Source organism: Protopterus annectens, chromosome 7.part0 (genome assembly GCF_019279795.1).
Source record: "Protopterus annectens isolate FY-2018-M chromosome 7.part0, PAN1.0, whole genome shotgun sequence".
Classification (NCBI taxonomy): domain Eukaryota; kingdom Metazoa; phylum Chordata; order Ceratodontiformes; family Protopteridae; genus Protopterus; species Protopterus annectens.
Window position 1 is genome coordinate 1,543,482,110 of NC_056739.1, and position 18,659 is coordinate 1,543,500,768.

Genomic DNA, 18,659 nt, shown 5'->3' on the forward strand with positions numbered 1-18,659 from the left:
ACCTCCTCCAGCACAACCCTCTTGATTTGTTCCTGCTGTATCCCCCACTTTATTGTGTCTCCTCTTTTTCAGTCTTTCCTGTCTTTCCCTTTCTATTCCTTAAAGTAACCAGCAAGGTGTCCACATAAGGCTACAGCTATAGAATACATTTTAACCCCCTGTATTTTTAAAATATTAATAATTAAAGCTGTCTAGTTCACTGCTTGCCTTAGTTCTTTCAAGAGTGATTGCACATAGCCACGTCTGTTAGCAATATATCAGAATACCTACGAAGTAATACAAAGTCTCACATGTACTTAACCCTTAAGTCAGGGTGTACTTCGAAATGCCCTCACTTTTCCTTATTCAGTGCTAATTATGTGTGCTTGCCTTATTTGTATACATACGCAGCAGTGCTCATCGCAGATAACCACTACGTAGCTAAGAAGTCCCGGACTATGAATATCACCCTAGTTCTTACTTTCGTTATAGAATGAATGGTGCATTACTGTATATCAAAGTTAACAAATGTATACAAATGCATCTGTTCATTAGTCAACATCATAGTTCTCAAAATAAAAAAAGATTGCTTTGGATATAAGGAGCAAGAAATCAAATCACCTTATGATCTTTGCTGGTGTCAGAGATTATTAGTGCATACATTTTTACTAATAATCATGTCATTTTTGTACTTGATATGGGTTGAGCTTGAAAAAGTTTCTGGACCACTCTAATCATTTAACAAACAAAATAAAGACATGGATGAAAACTTTATGAAAACATACAAAAACTGATCATATTTTACAGTAAAATCTAAATTCCTACAAAAAAGTAAACAATCAAAAATGTCAATGGCCTCACAACAGTATCACATTTCTTAATAAAATAGTTACTATGAATGTAACATTTTCCAGTTATCCTGCAGGCAGTTATTTTCTTCTAAAGCTAATTTCAGAATGCAGCCTGTTCAGCTCTTATTAAAGTATTTATTTTTTTAACTTCTTGACCATGATTGACAGCAAATAAAGTATTTAAAATATGCACTGCTGACTGTTTACAACCTGAAAGTGAAATGTTTTTTCTGGTGCTGTTTAACTTCTTATCTCCTTCTAACACTGGGAACTTCTTAGAGTCACATGATGCAGGGAGGTTTCCTACTGCCAATCAGATAAGTGAGAAAACTTCATGGTAGTAATGATTATACGTGTCCATTAGATTACTCTTTCCAAAGGAGAGGGCATACAAACTGCATCACACGTAGACACAAGTCAGACAGGTTGTTGTCTTTCAAATTTAACTACAACCACCAAGAAAAGTAGCCTCCCTGCATGACATCACTGTGCTTTGAAGAACCCTTCATTAACATGGAAAGAAAAAGAACCCGTCAACAATGAAGACATTTAAATTTCATCCCATTTTAATCGTGCATCAGACATAAAGGTAAGCACACATTAAATTGCAGATATTCATTTTAAGTCCACTTTTTGTTGTTGTTAAAAAACAAAAACAATCGGCTTTAAAAGAGTATGCAAAAACATATGGCTCATATGTTCCCAGGTATGCAATATAAATATTCAGTGCATGAATAAAAAGAACTTCTTTCAAGACAGTGCATTATTATTGTTTCTGCGCTGCTAATGAATAGCAGTCAACTGTTTTTTTATAAATGTATGCAGCTTATTTAAAAGTAAATGCACACAATGTCATGTTTTGCTTCACATCTCACTTGAATTCTCATACTTCCATCACATCTCTGTTTTCCCTATATTGTAGCCCTGCTATATATTCAAAACTTTATTATGTATAACCTTTCTTTTTTCTGCATCTCTATCATGCAACTAATACCGACAAGTTATCAAACATTTTTCATTCATATATGTAATACATCAGACTGTATTTCTCTGGCCTTTTTAGACTTAACTAATCTAAACTGCAACAATCTGTATTTAACTGATATGACTAGCTTTAGTTCTATTTTTGAACATTTTGATTAACAGTACTAGTTTTGTAATAACTGAATATTAAATGCCAGTTCTCGTCTTTTGTTTACTTCCCATCCTTCCTACTATATAGCCTTACTATCTATGTGCATATATTTTAGGACACTCCTCAACCCAGAATCTTTTACTGTTTTGCTGTAAGTTTGTCGTCATACAGAAAAATATTAAATGATTTAATCCATGTCATACTACTTTATCTCAGCGTTTGACCCTATTGAAAAAGCCAGTGACAATTAATTAAAGCAGAGTAGCTAAACAAAGGAATGTATTATTTTAAATCATGTGTACCCACGAATATGAGAAGGGAATAATGCAGTTATGGGTTGAAAGCCATATTTTGTATAGAAAGGACTGGAGACAGTTTATTCACCTGTTCACATTACCAGGTTTTGAAGTTACCTGGAAAGTCCTTGATACCTAACTCAATAAAAAATGCATTCTGGTCACAGTCATTTGCAAAGAAAAGGTATAAAGAACCAGAGGCTAACACTGCAAAAAATAAATACTGTTTCCCAAGGTGTACTGGAATCTGCTTCCAACAGTACTTCTAAAATTTGCTCTACAGCATCTTTAACTTGCCTTTCCTTCCCAGACTGGATATCTGCTGCATTTGTGTTTGCAGCATTTTCTGTTCACTGCTGCTTTCTCCACTGTACTCTATTGTTATGTCTTCTTTTACCTGGTAGTTTTATAAAATCCTTACATCACTGTGTCCACAATGTATTTTACTTCTCAAGTATGAAATGAAGCTACTGCCCTCCTGTGTGATTTAATACTCCTCTTGACTATTTTTGCTGTCTCAAATTCTTTTCATTCTTATTATTTCAGATTCTTTTTCTTATTCATATCCATAGTTTTATTAATACCATCTTTTTGCTGTCATTTACTCCTCTACTTTCCTTGAGTTTCCTTTTCCCATATTTCCTTTTGTCAAACACAAAATTCCTCATGTCTTCCCTTCATTCTCTGATTTCAGTTTCCTATTACTTATCAGAACAAGTTCAAAAGCACTTTTATCTGTGTCTTATAGACATATTTCCAAAAATATGACATTTGCTTATTTGCTGACGTTCATGGATGTTCCTTGTTACATCAGTGTTTAATACAACTTTTTATAACTGTGCTTGCATCATCCAGAAGTCAAGTCTGTTTTATAACTGTGCTTGCATCATCCAGAAGTCTAGTCTGCATAACAAATTACGGTATGTATGCACATTTTATTTATGTGTGTGTAGTGTGTTTCAGTCCTATACCAGACAGCACCTAGAATTAAGCTTTTTTACAAGCTGCCTCACCATACTTTTTCAATTGCATAAGCACTTATGTACAGTACAATGTAAAAATGGATTTTTCACATAGTAATTAAAACTAAACAGCAATTATGGTAAATGATGAAAAATATTCTTTGCCTAGAACATTCTGTAAGTTTCTCTGTGGCTACATTGTAGACACAGTGCTAAACTGTACAGTTGCCAGACCAAACCACTTCACTTTTGTCCTGTCTGTATTTATTTATTTATTTATTTGACATTTGTTAATCGGTTGGTCCAGCTAAGCAGAAAAGCCCATTTTCAGTGGAGACCTGAGGAGAAAAGCTCCAGAACAATTATAAAGTGCAGAAAAACAAACAAATACAAAGTATAGAAAAATAAAAAATAACAACATCTGAATTTACAACTGAGCAAATTTTACATGATGAAACAGAGTTAATAATACATAATATGAGACATGAAACATACAATTCTATAGTTAATATGTAACATTAACTTAGCTAGTTGTAGTTAGTTTTGCCATTAGTATTGCCCATGAATTCAATAAAAAACATTTAAATTTCTAATATAATGTTCTCTTCAGATGTTATGCATTAAGAAGAGGTTTGCGACACTGCTAAAGTACCAGTTTTGAAGAATTAAAGTGGCATCATGTCCTTTAAACAACATTGACAAATAGCAAATAATAGTCCATAGACTGCTGTAAGTGAACATCACTAAAACAAAGAATTCCTTCTACTTTTGTTCAGTGTTTGTCAAAGGAGAAATCATAGTTCACTGTTTGAGGATAATGGCTTACATGGTTTTCTTTGTATCAAATACTGGGTTCAGTAATGCTGTACAAAGCATATAGTCATGTCTTGTGCTTACATGAAGTTTATTGATACAGCTGTAGTCAACACAAATCCTGCTCACACTACACATCTACATTTTTGTACAAGCCATGAAAAAGGTCCATCAAACAGTACAGAGGTTGTAGGTAAACTTGAAACTGGTACCAGTGTGAGTTACAATTCCCCCTCCCTCAATGAAAACCAAACAACCTGAGATTTGGCACATTTGCAGTTCATTTTAGGCTTAAACCCATGGCCCTCAGAACTGGAAGTAATAATTGAGACTGGTTTGTATCAGAAATGGATGCAGCAGTGGCGCTCTGTCTTGCTTGGCGATACCAGTACTCACCTAAGTGTATTCTATAGCCTTCAATGCATGCAGTCCAGCTTCCTTATCTTCTTGGTCTGTATTATGTCACATATTTTATATTTTGCCTTCTGAGCTGTTTTGCAGTTTAATGGCATAAAAAGCCACCTACATTATTCTTCAGTATACCTGCAGTTCCCTCATTTTATCCTCCAGCATAACTACAGTTCCTTCATTCTTATCCTTCGGCTTAACTGTTGTTCCTTCATTTTTATCCTTCAGCATACATCCAGTTCTTTTGTTTTAATGCTTCAACATTCCTACAGTTCCCTCATTCTTACCTTTCAGTATGCATGTAGTTCCTTCATTTTTATGCTTCAACGTACATGCAGCTCCTTCATTTGTATCCTTCAGCATACCAGCAGTACCGTCAGTCTTATCGTTCAGCATACCAGCATTTCCTTTGTTCTTATTCTTCAGCATGCCTGCATTTCCTTTGTTCTTATTCTTCAGCATGCCTGCATTTCCTTTGTTCTTATTCTTCAGCATGCCTGCATTTCCTTTGTTCTCATCCTTCAGTGTGCCTGCAGTTCCTTTGTTCTTATCCTTCAGCATACCTGTAGTTGCTATGTTTCTATCCTTCAGCATGCTGGCATTTCCTTTCTTCTCATCCTTCAGCATGCCTGCATTTCCTTTGTTCTTATTCTTCAGCATGCCTGCATTTCCTTTGTTCTTATTCTTCAGCATGCCTGCATTTCCTTTGTTCTCATCCTTCAGTGTGCCTGCAGTTCCTTTGTTCTTATCCTTCAGCATACCTGTAGTTACTATGTTTCTATCCTTCAGCATGCCTGCATTTCCTTTCTTCTCATCCTTCAGCATGCCTGCATTTCCTTTGTTCTCATCCTTCAGCATACCTGCATTTCCTTTGTTCTCATCCTTCAGCATACCTGCTGATCCTTCAGGTTTCTGTATACTCACTTCACTTCCTTAAGAATGTCCAGCCTACTGCAGATTTTGGTATCCAATGCAAAAAACATACTTTTCATCAAGCCTCTTCTGTAGGATCATAGGATCATAGGAGATTACTAGGCTATTGAAACGGAGATCATTTTAAGCCTAGCCATTTCAACCCAATGTAATATTGTAGAGGTACTAGTCAATACCCAAGACTGCACTTAGTGATGACTGCCCATGTCCAGGAGGGTTGTGGACGCTATCCCCAATAAGAATTTATGGTGCACCATCCACTCGTACACATTCCTCTTGAACAGTGTCATAGTGGTACTCTGTTTCACATGAAGTGGTAGCCTGTTCCAAAGACGTGGTAGTCAGTGGGAGATAAATCTGTCCCTCCCGCATGTCCTATTGAAGGTGCAGACCATATTTAAGTCCCCAGAATGAGTAGCCCTAGACCCATTTGATTTATGGACATGCAGTAAGTTCATTACGTTTTGGGTTTTAGGCTGCTCTGTAGGCCAGGCATGAAACTCCCCTAAGAAGTCTATATGATGTGGAGTATAGTGACAAGGATTTTAGTCAGTCCATGTAAGGCACATGCCAGAGGCCCTTAATTTTTTTTGTTAGAAACTGATGAAGTCTCTCTAATTGCTGTAGATGCTTAGTATGTACATACCGAATGGAGCGTTTTTCTCAATTATGGGCCGGATAAGTGCCAAGTATAGTGGGGGGTTATAACTTTTTTTGCTCTCAAGGTGATGCCTTTACTAATCAAGTGAGCTAGGTTTAAAGCTTTCCTTACAATGGTAGATACATGGTGGTCGAAGTTAAGGTCATGGTCAACCTTTGATCCTTGGTCCCTTACCACTTCATTGATACTTAGGGTATTGTTATTGATTTGTTAGCATGAAGGGATATTGCTTGTGCCAAAGGGAATGATGATGCATTTCTTTGCATTCAGTTTGAGATCATGACTAATCCACCAGTCGGTCTGTATGAGACCATCCTCATATATTTTTACAGAAAATCTTCATCTTGCTTATGTAAGTACCACTTTCTTACATATAATAACCTAAACATGTAGGTGTTTCATTTCATAGTTGCATTATTGTAAACCAATACCAATTTGATAAGCAAATAGTACCACTAATTCAAATTTTATTATTGCATTAATGTGATTAATTAATAGGACTTTTCTTATAGGTTCATAGGTTGGTACTAGGCTATCGGCCCTAGGGTCTATGCAAGCCTAGCCATAACAATTCCCTGGATATTTCTTCCCACAATACTTACTTCTCCAGGCCCCTGTCTAGCAGGGCGGCTGACATGATCCCCGGGGTGAATTTCCTATCTCCCATCCAATCATCAAGGTTCCTTTCGAAGAGGGCCAAAGAGGCGCTCTGCTTGATATGTATGGGCAGTCTATTCCAGAGTGGGGAGTCTCTGGGTCAGGAACCTATCCCTCCAGCATGTTTTGTTCATTGTGATGACAAGGTCTAGATCCCTGGAGCATGTGGCTCTGAGGGATTGGGATTTCTTTAAGTGGAGCATGTCCAACAGCTCAGGGTTTGACATGGCCTTGTATGTTAAGCAGAGATCGCCTCTGAGCAGACGATATGTCACAGAGTATAGCTGGAGTTTTTTTAGACGGTCAGTATATGGCATCTGCTTTAGGCCTGTGATTCTTTTAGTGAGGTATTTCTGTGGCCTTTCAAGCTGTTGCAGATGTCTTGTGAGGTACATACCAAACGGGGCATTATACTCTATAATGGGTCTAATGAGGGATGAGTACAGTGGGACAATGACCTCCTTTTTCTGGATGAAAAGCCCTTAGTGATGAGGTGTGCCACATAGAAGGATTTCCTGACTGTTGTGGCAATGTGGTTATCGAAAGTGAGACCACTGTCCACCTGTGTCCCTAAGTCTCTCATCACACTTTTGATGTTTAGTGTCCTGCCACCTATGTGGCAATTCATGGGTACATGTTTTTTTCCAAAGGGGATAACTATACATTTCTTGGCATTAAGCTTGAGCCCATGGCTCTGGCACCAGGCATATGTTTCTGTAAGGCCCTTTTGTAGAATATCCACATAATTTGGGGATTCAATAATGGCTCCCAGTTTGCAGTCATCTGCAAACTTTGTTAGCCAGAGTCCCTTAGTGTTGGCCTGTACTTCAGAGAAGGAGATGCCAAACAAGAATGGTCCCAGGACTGAACCCTGAGGTACTCCACTTGTCACTTGTCTGGAGCTGGATTTGGAGTCGGCTACTTTTACTGTCTGGGTTCTGTCGGTAAGCCAGTTAGCAATGCATCGAGTGATGTAGGGATTTATGCCCAGCTTAGTAAGTTTATCTATGTTTCCAGAGTGGGAGATGGTGTCAAAGACCTTGGCGAGGTCCAGATAGGCTGTGTGGACTGTCTTACCCTCGTCCACAGCTCTGGAGACTGATTCGAAGAAGTCAATCAGATTCAGAAGACAAGATCGGCCCTTCACAAACCCAAACTGGGTGGGGTCTAGTGTTTGAAGGTTGCCAGTGTCTTTGTTTATAAGTTCCATGATAATGCGTTCCATGCCCTTGCAAATCAGGCTTGTCAGACTTATGGGACGGTAGCTCCCGGGATCCAAGGTGGATCATCCCTTGTGGAGCGGGATAACTGTAGCTGTGCACCACTCAGTGGGGCACGAAGTCTGAGGTGAGGCTATGATTAAACATCACACTTAGGTGAAGTGCCAGTTCATTTTATAGTTCATGTAGTACACAGCCTGGGATGTCATCTGGTCCCATGGATGCTGTATTCTTAGCTTTGGAGACTACGGTTTCTACCTGTGTGGCCGTGATTATCGGAATTTGGCAATCTTTTGGCATTGAGATGGGCCCTTTAGGGGGTGAGAGTGGGGTGAAGTTCGCACTAAATCGATCTGCCCGGATACTGGCAATATCCTTGGGATCAGTATATTTTATGCAAAGTTAATTTTGTTAAGATATGCACTACAGAGCAAAGATTACTCAAAGTCCTTTCAGAGAGAACTATCTATAGCAGTAGAGTTTTAAAGTACTTCTTTCACCTTTATATTCTTTGCTATGTAATCATTAGAACTATGATTTATTGTACCTCATTTAATTAAGGGTCAATGGCTGATACTTATGTATTGCTTGCATCTGCCCCAGCTGAGGCTTTTGTCTACATGCACTACCAGTGAAATCATTTTCCTTCTATCTTATGCCAGTATATGTTCATGTCTTCTTCCTGTTTTTCTCTGCCATGCCTCCCTTACTCTCCATCCCACAGATGCTGCACCTTACTTTCCTGTCTGCACCTGGTCTGTTCTGTCTGTCTTGGTCCTACATTTTCTTTCATATGTTGATGCCTGTTTTGCTATTTTTTTGAAGCTATTATGTTTCTTACCTCCCCTAAGTTGTACTGAATAATACATATGACTGACCTAGAGTTCTGCTTCTGTCACATCTGTATTACATTGTAGTTATTATATTACTAGTACATCATCCCATCCTCACTGAAGCATTTGTACCTGTATAGGCATTGCATGTCCTTGGATACACTTCCTATGAATCTTCATGTCTCCTTTTTGTCGACTAAGGACTGTAAAGCAACATTGAAATAAGCAGATATACTGTTTTTACTTCATGCTTCAAAGCGGTTGCAAGTAATAGCTCTGGTTAATATGTTACAGATATAACTGAGACATTTGCAGTACTTAGGCTATCCTGTTTGTGTAAGGATCTGGAATATGTACAAAGAAATTCTGATGCAAAGTGGGTCTACTTTAAGTTATAGAAGCAGATGACATCAGAACACAAGTAACCAAATACAAAATGCCAAATGGAAACAAGGCAGATTGGAGTAAGACTGAAATTCAAACTCTCTGAATTGCTACTAAATAAACACATACACATCTGGGAAAAGCCGGTGCAGATTTACTAGCTGTGCCCCTTTCTGCCCAGACTCTGAGGAAATCACACTGCCACCAGGTTCTTACAAAGGCTACCCAATTATACTGTGTAAAAGTAATACTAACACAAATGATAGAGTGTGACCAAAGCAGCAAGGCTTTCATGAGTGGCCACAATGTTACTAAAATAAGCATAAGTACTCTCAAGATGCTTAATGTATTCACTAAAGAGCCAACCACAATGAAAGGTATTAAAATATTTAATGATAAATAATAATAAAACAGAAAACAGGAGAAGGAGAATACTGAATACAATAAACAACAGAGTTTCAACCACAGAGATATTACATTATAATAAAGATGGGTAATTTCTCACAGATGCAGAAAACAGTACTAAATTATTTTCATTAAATGTCCCTGAGTAACTAAAGAATTACTTAAAGCAAAGCAAGATGATGTGTGCTGAGTGTCTTACCACAGCAAAAGCCAGATGATGTCTCTGTCTGTCTGTGTGCATGTGTGAGATATATATATATATATATATATATATATATATATATATATATATATATATATATATATATATATATATATATATATATATATACTGTCAAAAATCTTTCCTGGCAAGTTCCAAAGTGCTGCTGTCAGAGCTCCAAAGAAACCAGATGTTGGTTAAAGGATGACATCACCTCTGGTCACCTGACTCTGGTACAATACACACCCTGAGCTTTGCTAAGATCTGTGGCAGCCTATGAAAGCTATAACACAATTTCAAACTTTCCACCCTTCCAGGGTTCTCTGATAAACATACACATTTGAGCAGTTACAACAATACAGCCTAATATACATGCATACATTCTTTCTGTCCAGCAGGACCTACTGTTGATGCATTCTTAACACAAGTAACTTCACAAATATATTTTAACTCAAACATCTGTAGAAATCAGTGTGATAGTCAAATAACATAACATTCTTTACAAAAGTCCAGCTAGCTATGCTGGCATATGCACACATGCATTGCCCTACTCTCCCTGGCACAAATGGCACTCCCTCATAACAGCACAGCCAGCACTTTCTCAGATATATACTTTAGATGTAAGTCAATACATACTAGAGATGAAAGGGCCACAAAGCAATGTGTGGATTAGAAAAATATATCTGCTCACTTGGTATGTTGTTGTTTCTATGTATTAGTCTGCCTTACAGTGGTAAGGGTCATTGTGTCATAATGTAGTAGAGGAAGTACTGTCATGACTGTGGTAAGGGTCACTGTATCATAATGCAGTAGAAAAGTACTGTCATGATAGCACCAGTATGTGATGGGGGGATACAGAGTCTGACTGATTGATTTAATGCGGCATCTCATAACAGTACTACAATAATCATGAACTGCACTATACTGAAAATCCAGTATTGTTATAGTAGGCAAGCTGAAGTGGCAAATCATATAAGTTTGTACTGCACATGTATTATTGAACATTAGCTGACTTGTCTGAAGAAATTACTAACCATCCTGGTGGAAGCCAAAAACAGAGTTTATTCAGTAGAGTATTTCATTACATAATAAGGTTAGCATTGCACTGGTATTTGTCCATTCCCACAGTTGTGTAGTCAAGCGGTGAATATTAAAGTTAAGTTAATGTAATTTCCCCTCTTACAGAATACTTTGAAGAGTTTTTTTTTTTTTTAATTTGCGTTTGGACTAGCTGTTTCAATCGGATTGAATGTGTGTGTGTGTGTGTGTGTGTGTGTGTGTGTGTGTGTGTGTGTGTGTGTGTGTGTGTGTGTGTGTGTGTGTGTGTCTGTGTCCGTGTGTGTTTGTATGTGTGTGTCTTTGTGTTTGCCAAAATTGGCTTTAGTGGATTTTGAAGATAGATTTGAAATACTGTGGGAATCATTTTGACATTAAACTGTGGCAAGGTCTTTATTCTCTCTGTACCCCTTAGTTTATAAGACATAGTTTAGAGCAGGGGAGTCCAACAGGTGGCCATACGGCCATAATCCGAACCACCTAAGCATTTTATCTGGCATCAGTATGTCCCATAGTAAACTATTTTGAATGGACAGATACATGTTGGACATGGTAATGTGCCCCCCTTAACCTTGCCAAGTATGGTAAGTGGCCCCTGAACTATATGGTTATTGGCTCCTGAGCCAAAAAAGGTTGCACATCCCTGATTTAGAAACACTGTTGATTTAGAAAGTTAAAGACTTCAGTGAGATCAAAGAAGAGGCATGTGCAGCATCAGCTTTGTCCATTTCTGAGATGATATTTTAGTTACTTCAGTAAATGCCTCGTCTACTCCATGTCCAGACTATAAACTCTGCTAGATATCAGACAGTAAACTCCACAGTTGCAATTGAAATGTGCTGAGTGTATGTAGCTTTGACTAATAAGCTCAGAAGTTAAATGAGATGACAGCAGTCACACCTCTGAAGACTGGTACAATATCAATTTCTTTCGGCAATTATAATAGCTTCTAAAGTCAGAGATCTGTTGAGCAGATTCATGCTGAAACTGGCAACATCCGGGTTGTCAGATCTCCTAGCTTATAAAGAAGGAAACTTCACTACAAGAAATGTGCACTTTCATGGAAAGAATTTGCAGCAACATGATACAAACAACATAATCTCTCTCTCTAATAACAGTACACTAACATCACTGGTTTCTACCCACATAAACTTGAACCTGGCAAGTCCTACTACCATATAGAATGTCAGCAAATTCCCATATAACATTACATCTCACTTTCTTATGAAAAAAGACAAGATAGTATTACTGTCTTTTGTTTTCATAAACTTGAACCATAAAATTCTAAGAAACCTAAGGGACATTTAATCCATTTTTTCACTCCTCCCAGACAAATTAATTTTCAGTTAACATCCTATTAAATCCCTGGATTAACTTTATAAGTTAAGGCTGTTAGTTGTGGTCCCTGGTCTGTCACATCTGATCATTATAACAGTGGGGGAGGTTTATGTAGAAGACTAGTGAGGAACTGGAACGATTGAAACACTGATTTAGCTGGCTAGATGAACTGTTTGACTCAGCATCTCTTTTTTTTTACAAAGCTAAAAGATTTTTTCTATTTCTCCTCATAATACCCTGAGGACCTTCCACCACATATGAACAGACTGAATTGTCAGATGACACTGCAGTTCCCTGGCCCTTGGCATCCATGGTCTATACCTCCTGTCAATGTACATGCAGACTCTGGTCCCTTGTATGATGCCTCCTGTTGAAGGGCACAGCATGATTCTGGCCTCTATCCTTCTCTATAGTGTCTGCAGTGGTCTGGTAAGGGAGTTTCTGTACCATTAAATAAGGAGCTGTGGCACTGTGGTGAGGAGTCTGTGCTTCATCACATGTTGGTCTGAGTTTCTCCACTTCCTAAAGCTGTTTACTGTTTCAATCATGGCACTTGGTCTCTTCATTCCTCTGGACAAATTTTGGTCTTCCATTGACATGTCTGATCCCATGGTTCTCTGTAAACTGAGTGAATTTATAATCTGAAAACTGAGGACCATTGTCAAGGAACAGGACATCTTAAATGCCTTGTCTAGGAAACAATGACTACAGCTGGATCACCACACCCTCATATTATATTGGAATTAATTTATCATTTTCCACAAATCCTGAAAAAATACATCACCACTAATAGGCAATTATTATTGTCCAGAGTATAAACTTTCTGCCAAGGCTCCTTTGGCAACTCACTCGACATTAATAACATATTTCACATATTTAGTCTAGGATGCTATTGTACATAGCTGAAGGTATCTATAACTTGTACCCTTTTAAAAGGAGATCATGGCAAATGGTTAGAGATGCTTATTCCAGCCAGTACTGTTTCATGACTCCATCCAGTCTGTTGCCATCCAACTGCCCACTTCAACAGTAGGTCATCACTTGAGCACATGCACTACCAGCACTCACCTGTTTCCAGAACTCAGCTAAGTAAGACAGAAATGATGGCAGGTTATCTAACGCAACAGCTATCCAGCTGTCATTGTTTTCCATTAGACACGTGTCTAATTTGCTGTTTTCATCTCTAGTCTCCTGTGCATACAAAAAGGTACGTAATGCCAACAAGGACTTGCCTGGAACAGGTCTGATAGTGTAAGGGTGCATCATGAGTTTAAAATGGAAGCTCTAGTTCATGAGGGGAAGCTCAGCTATAGGTTGGTACATACTAAACTCTTCAGAGTTTTGTTATAAGTGTTCAGATGAAAATGTTGGCCTATGAGGAAGACATTGAACCGTTCATATCATCAGGTAAGAACCAAAACCTCTTTTCTATCTGTGCAATTCTCCACTCAGGCAATGATCAGGAAGCATATCTGACAGATCTGCATTATTACCCTTCTTTTGAAAACAGGATGGTCCCCTTTCCATATGACAATACAGTTGTAGACTGTTTAGACCATAGAAAGTCAACAGGTGAGTGACCAAAAGGTGATATTTCAGCTGCTTGACAGCTTTCTTTTGAGCACAGTATGAGCACGAGTCCCTTAAGTAAGTACTTTACCCATTGTTAGAAGTTTAAAGGAATGAAGATGGTGTACCTGCAAGTTTTTGAAATGCAGTAAGTAGTTTTACAACTTGTTGTCCATAGTGAGTTCATTTCTGAAGTGTCTGTAGTGCAAAGCAACAAGAGCATTGCTTTTCCATAGGTCAGCCAGATTATACTAGCAGGGATTGATTTAGCTTTGAAATTCATAATTTAGAACGACCTCCTTTTACATATATTATGGGCAACATGCTTGTCCAAAGTGAAAAGAAAGAATCGTAGAAATACGAACACCTCAGCAGCAGCAGGAAAAGTGAGTATGAACTGCCATCCAAGTGAGGCAATGACTCATCATATCTTGTTTCAGGTTCATCTGTTAAAGTTCCTAGCTGCAAAAGACAGGGAAGTAACCTAGTGTAGTCATTCCATCAGGTGCCCACAACAAGAGCTAGAAAACAATAAGGATTTGCATTAGGTTTGTTGCAGAAGCATTATTCCAGTAACTAATAAGAAACTACTCCAGAATGCTGCTTTCCATATTCATTTATTTATTATTTAATTCATTCATTCATTCATTCATTCATTCATTCATTCATTCATTCATTCATTCATTCATGTAGTTATTTATTTACATTTAGCCCCTTTACAGCAGGGTTCTAAGGAGAAAAGCTCCACTAAACAAATTTTCTCAAGATACATATGGCTTGACTTAACACACAGGTATTGTATGAGCAATCAGATAGAAATATTATGCATATATTGTAGATACATACTGACTGAATGAATGGGTGGAGAAGAGTGTCAGGAATGATTTGTGACAGACGGGTACCAGTAAGAGTAAAAGGGAAGGTCTACAAGAGGGTAGTGAGACCAAATATGTTATATGGGTTGGAGACGGTGGCATTGACAAAAAGGCAGGAGTCAGAGCTGGATGTGGCAGAGTTAAAGATGTTAAGATTTGCACTGGGTTTGACTAGGGTGGACAGGATTAGGAATCAGTATATTAGAGGGTCAGCTCAGGTTGGACAGTTTGGAGACAAAGGAAGAGAGGCGAGATTGCGTTGGTTTGGACATGTGCTGAGGAGGGATGCTGGGTATATTGGGAAAAGGACGCTAAGGATGGAACTGCCAGGTAAGAGGAAAAGAGGAAGGCCTAAGATAAGGTTTATGGATGTGGTGAGAGAGGACATGCAGGCGGTCGGTGTGAAAGAGCATGATGCAGATGACAGGAAGAAATGGAAACAGATGATCCGCTGTGGCAACCCCTAACGGGAAAAGCCGAAAGAAGATGATGAAAATCAAAACATTACAGCAGTTATACACACATGCACACACACACACACACACACACACACATATATATATATATATATATATATATATATATATATATATATATATATATATATATATATATATATATATATGTTCATAGGTTCATAGGTAGGTACTAGGCTATTGGCCCTAGGGCCTATATAAGCCTAGCCAAATGGTACCCTGGCTTTTACCACTCAAGAAAATTATTTTCCTGTGCCCCTGTCAAGCAGAGCCACAGACATGATCCCCGGGGTGAATTTCCTATCTCCCATCCAATCACCAAGATTTTTCTTGAAGAGTGCTAATGAGGAGCTTTGTTTGATATAGATAAGTAGTTTGTTCCAGACTATGGGAAATCTCTGAGACAGGATTCTATCCCTCCAGCATGTTCTGTTTATTGTGTTGATAAGATTTAGGTCCCTAGAGCGTGTAGCTCGGAGGGATTGGGATTTCTTTACGTGGAGCATGTCCAACAGCTCTGGGTCTGACATAGCTTTGTATGTTAGGCAGAGATCGCCTCTGAATAGGCGATATGTGACAGAGTAAAGCTGGAGTTTTTTTGAGACGGTCTGCGTAGGGCATCTGTTTGAGGCTGGTAATCCTCTTTGTGAGGTATTTCTGTGGTCTTTCTAGTTGTTGTAGATGTCTTGTGAGGTACATACCAAAAGGGGTGTTGTACTCTATAATGGGTCTAATGAGTGATGAGTAGAGGGGAACAATTATCTCTTTTTTTCTGGATGAGAAACCTTTTGTGATGAGGTGTGCCACACAGAAGGATTTCCTGACTACTGTGGCGATGTGATTATCAAAGGAGAGACTACTGTCCACCTGTGTCCCAAGGTCTCTTATCACACTTTCAGTGTTAAGTAGACTACCGCCTATGTGGTAGTTCATGGGTACAGAGTTTTTACCAAAAGGGATGACAATGCACTTTTTGGCATTGAGCTTGAGGCCATGGCTTTGACACCAGGCATCTGTCTCAGTGAGGCCCTTTTGTAGAATGTCCACATCATTAGGAGATTTGATTATGGCTCCTAGTTTGCAGTCATCTGCAAACTTTGTTAGCCAAAGACCTTCTGTATTAGCCTGTACTTCAGAGAAGTAGATACCAAACAGGAGAGGACCTAGGACTGAACCCTATGGTACTCCACTTGTCACTGGTCTGAAGTTGGATTTAGAGTCTGCTACTTTCACAGTGTGGGTTCAGTCAGTGAGCCAGTTGGCAACCCATCTTGTAACATAGGGATATATAAAGCTATAATTTTCTATAAAAACAATACAAATAATGTATTTGTTATTGAAGGAAATATGGAAGAGGAAGTGTTGATCATTATAAAAGAGACTGAATGGTTGATTAGCATTAACTGTGATTGAAATGGATTAGTATTAGCTATAGCTGTAACATCTGTTGGGTCAGTTTCAAACTCTTGACACAGCAACAGAATATAAAGAATTTGTTTGGCCTAGTCACACAGTATCTTATTTTGAATTGTGATCTTAATTATCTACTCGGAATATATATGTCAATCAATTTTTTAATTCTGGATATTTGTATGGATGGATCAATATGCTATAAATTATTCTGAACTGAGAATGCGAGATGGTGTTTTTCAGTTCTAGCCAGGTATTTTTTTCTGTAACGAAATACAAGTGCACTCTGTTTAAGAGACCAGCAGTGAATTTAGCTATTTTGTTGTATGATAGTTGTAGTTTTTGAAAATGAGAATTTTAATTGTTGGTTAAAATTACTGATTGTGATTAGAAGGGATCTTCTTGCTGATGGTCTGGTTTGAGCAGTAAAGGGTATTTTGTTTCACTCTATCTTGGCTAAGATAAATTACATTGGAAAAGTCACTAGTCATTACAGAACTGCACTTAAACATTTTCCAGTAATCAACCTGTTCTACTTTCAGATCCAAAATGAATCACTAGCTCTGATTTTACATTGCTCATATCTTAACCACTGTGACACACAGTTGATTGATTGATTGATTGATTTATCTATATTGACTTATTTATGTTTTGCGTGGTCATGGCTGACACACACGTATACACATCCAATGACAACTGCCTTGGAACTATCTAGCGGGGCAAAGACAAACAGGCTTTCTCTGCATTAAGACTTCTGTAGCCCAGCTGTGAGGCATATATGTTTGCTAGAAGTCATACGTCTCCAGCACCTTTCTTGTTTCCACTGCCATTTCTTAAATAGCATATCATACAATTGTAGACCAAGAAGAATGCAATCACAGTTAGAATTTGAATATTAAAAGAACATCATTTCATTCCTGAAGCTGTCTTCATTGCTGTGGAAAAGTATCAGCTGAGTTGCATGTGAACCAGACAAAAAAAGTATTCACTTCCAAAGTAAGGAACCAACTAAAATGCCAAGAGGAAAACAAAAATAATTTGATTTCAACCAAATGTACATAATTGACAACTAAAATAATAAGCAATTAAAATAATAAAAGCTGAGTACAAAACAGCAAAAGTAACATTAAAAATTAAGATTTTATGGTCAGATCAGTTAATCAGGACTAAAATACTCAATCTATGATATGCATCTTAACTAGTGTACAGTCCAACACAAATCAATTGCATAACATTGAAGATATTCTCACTTTTAAAAAGTCATATAGTTGCATACCCATTCAAGCCAGGATTTTTATCAGCTCTTAGAAGTAATTGCCAATAGTACTTTATAGACCAACATGACAGCGACCCCCCCCCCACCACACACACACACACACACACACACACACATGCACACACGCACACACTATGGTCTATTACCTCCAAAACCTAAAGATTAAACTTTGAATAAAGTGCATTCTAATATGTGCATGAACAATGCATACCTTATGTTTCATCTCATTTAAGTGACTCATCACCCGCACAGTAAACTTTCTCTTGGTCTTTCCAGTGTAGAATGCTTCATATGTACTACAGACAGGATACTTTTCTAGTGTTATATTCGGTGTACACTTGTAATTTGGAACATGACGCACAAAGGTATCAGTACATGAAAATGCACCACAAGCACCACAATTTACGTATAAAACATTGCCTAGTAATATTATAAGGACTAGCCATGTAGCTCTGTTAACTTTCAAGCAATTCTCTGAAGTTTTTGTCTCTGTAATAAACATAGTTTTGTTTGCTTCCTACAGTTTTGGTTATATCAGGGGATGCTGTCAAAATTCTCCATTTGTAAATGAAAATACTTTTATTTTTTCATGAACAAATGTCCATCAAGTACTTCTACGTACTAGTAGGGAAAGTTCCCCTTAAAAAAATAAATAATTCGGCTCTAGTATCCAAAATGTATTCATTTCATTCATACATTTCTTTTAACAACTTATCTGAACAGCCATGTTTTAGAAATATCTGCTTTAAAATATAAAGTTTTCTCTCTATTTCTGTTTCAGTGGTTTACCCAAACACTACCATCAGCAGTGATTTTACTGTAAATTTAAAAAAGTAACCAGGATACTGACCATTCATTCATTCTCTGAATACCAACTTTATCCACTTCAGGGTCTTCAGGGAACTGGCACAAGCCATGAA

The 18,659-nt window shown here is 37.9% G+C and overlaps 1 protein-coding gene across 2 annotated transcripts in view; it reads left to right on the forward strand.

Annotated features, from left to right (window-relative positions):
- The first annotated feature begins 1,209 nt into the window (after positions 1-1,209).
- Positions 1,210-18,659, forward strand: part of GP9 (glycoprotein IX platelet) — a 346,354-nt gene continuing 328,904 nt past the window's right edge. For both annotated transcript variants that reach the window (XM_044078087.1, XM_044078089.1), the window contains exon 1: positions 1,210-1,419. The gene's annotated coding sequence lies outside the window, so the exon portion shown is untranslated. The remainder of the gene's footprint in view (positions 1,420-18,659) is intronic.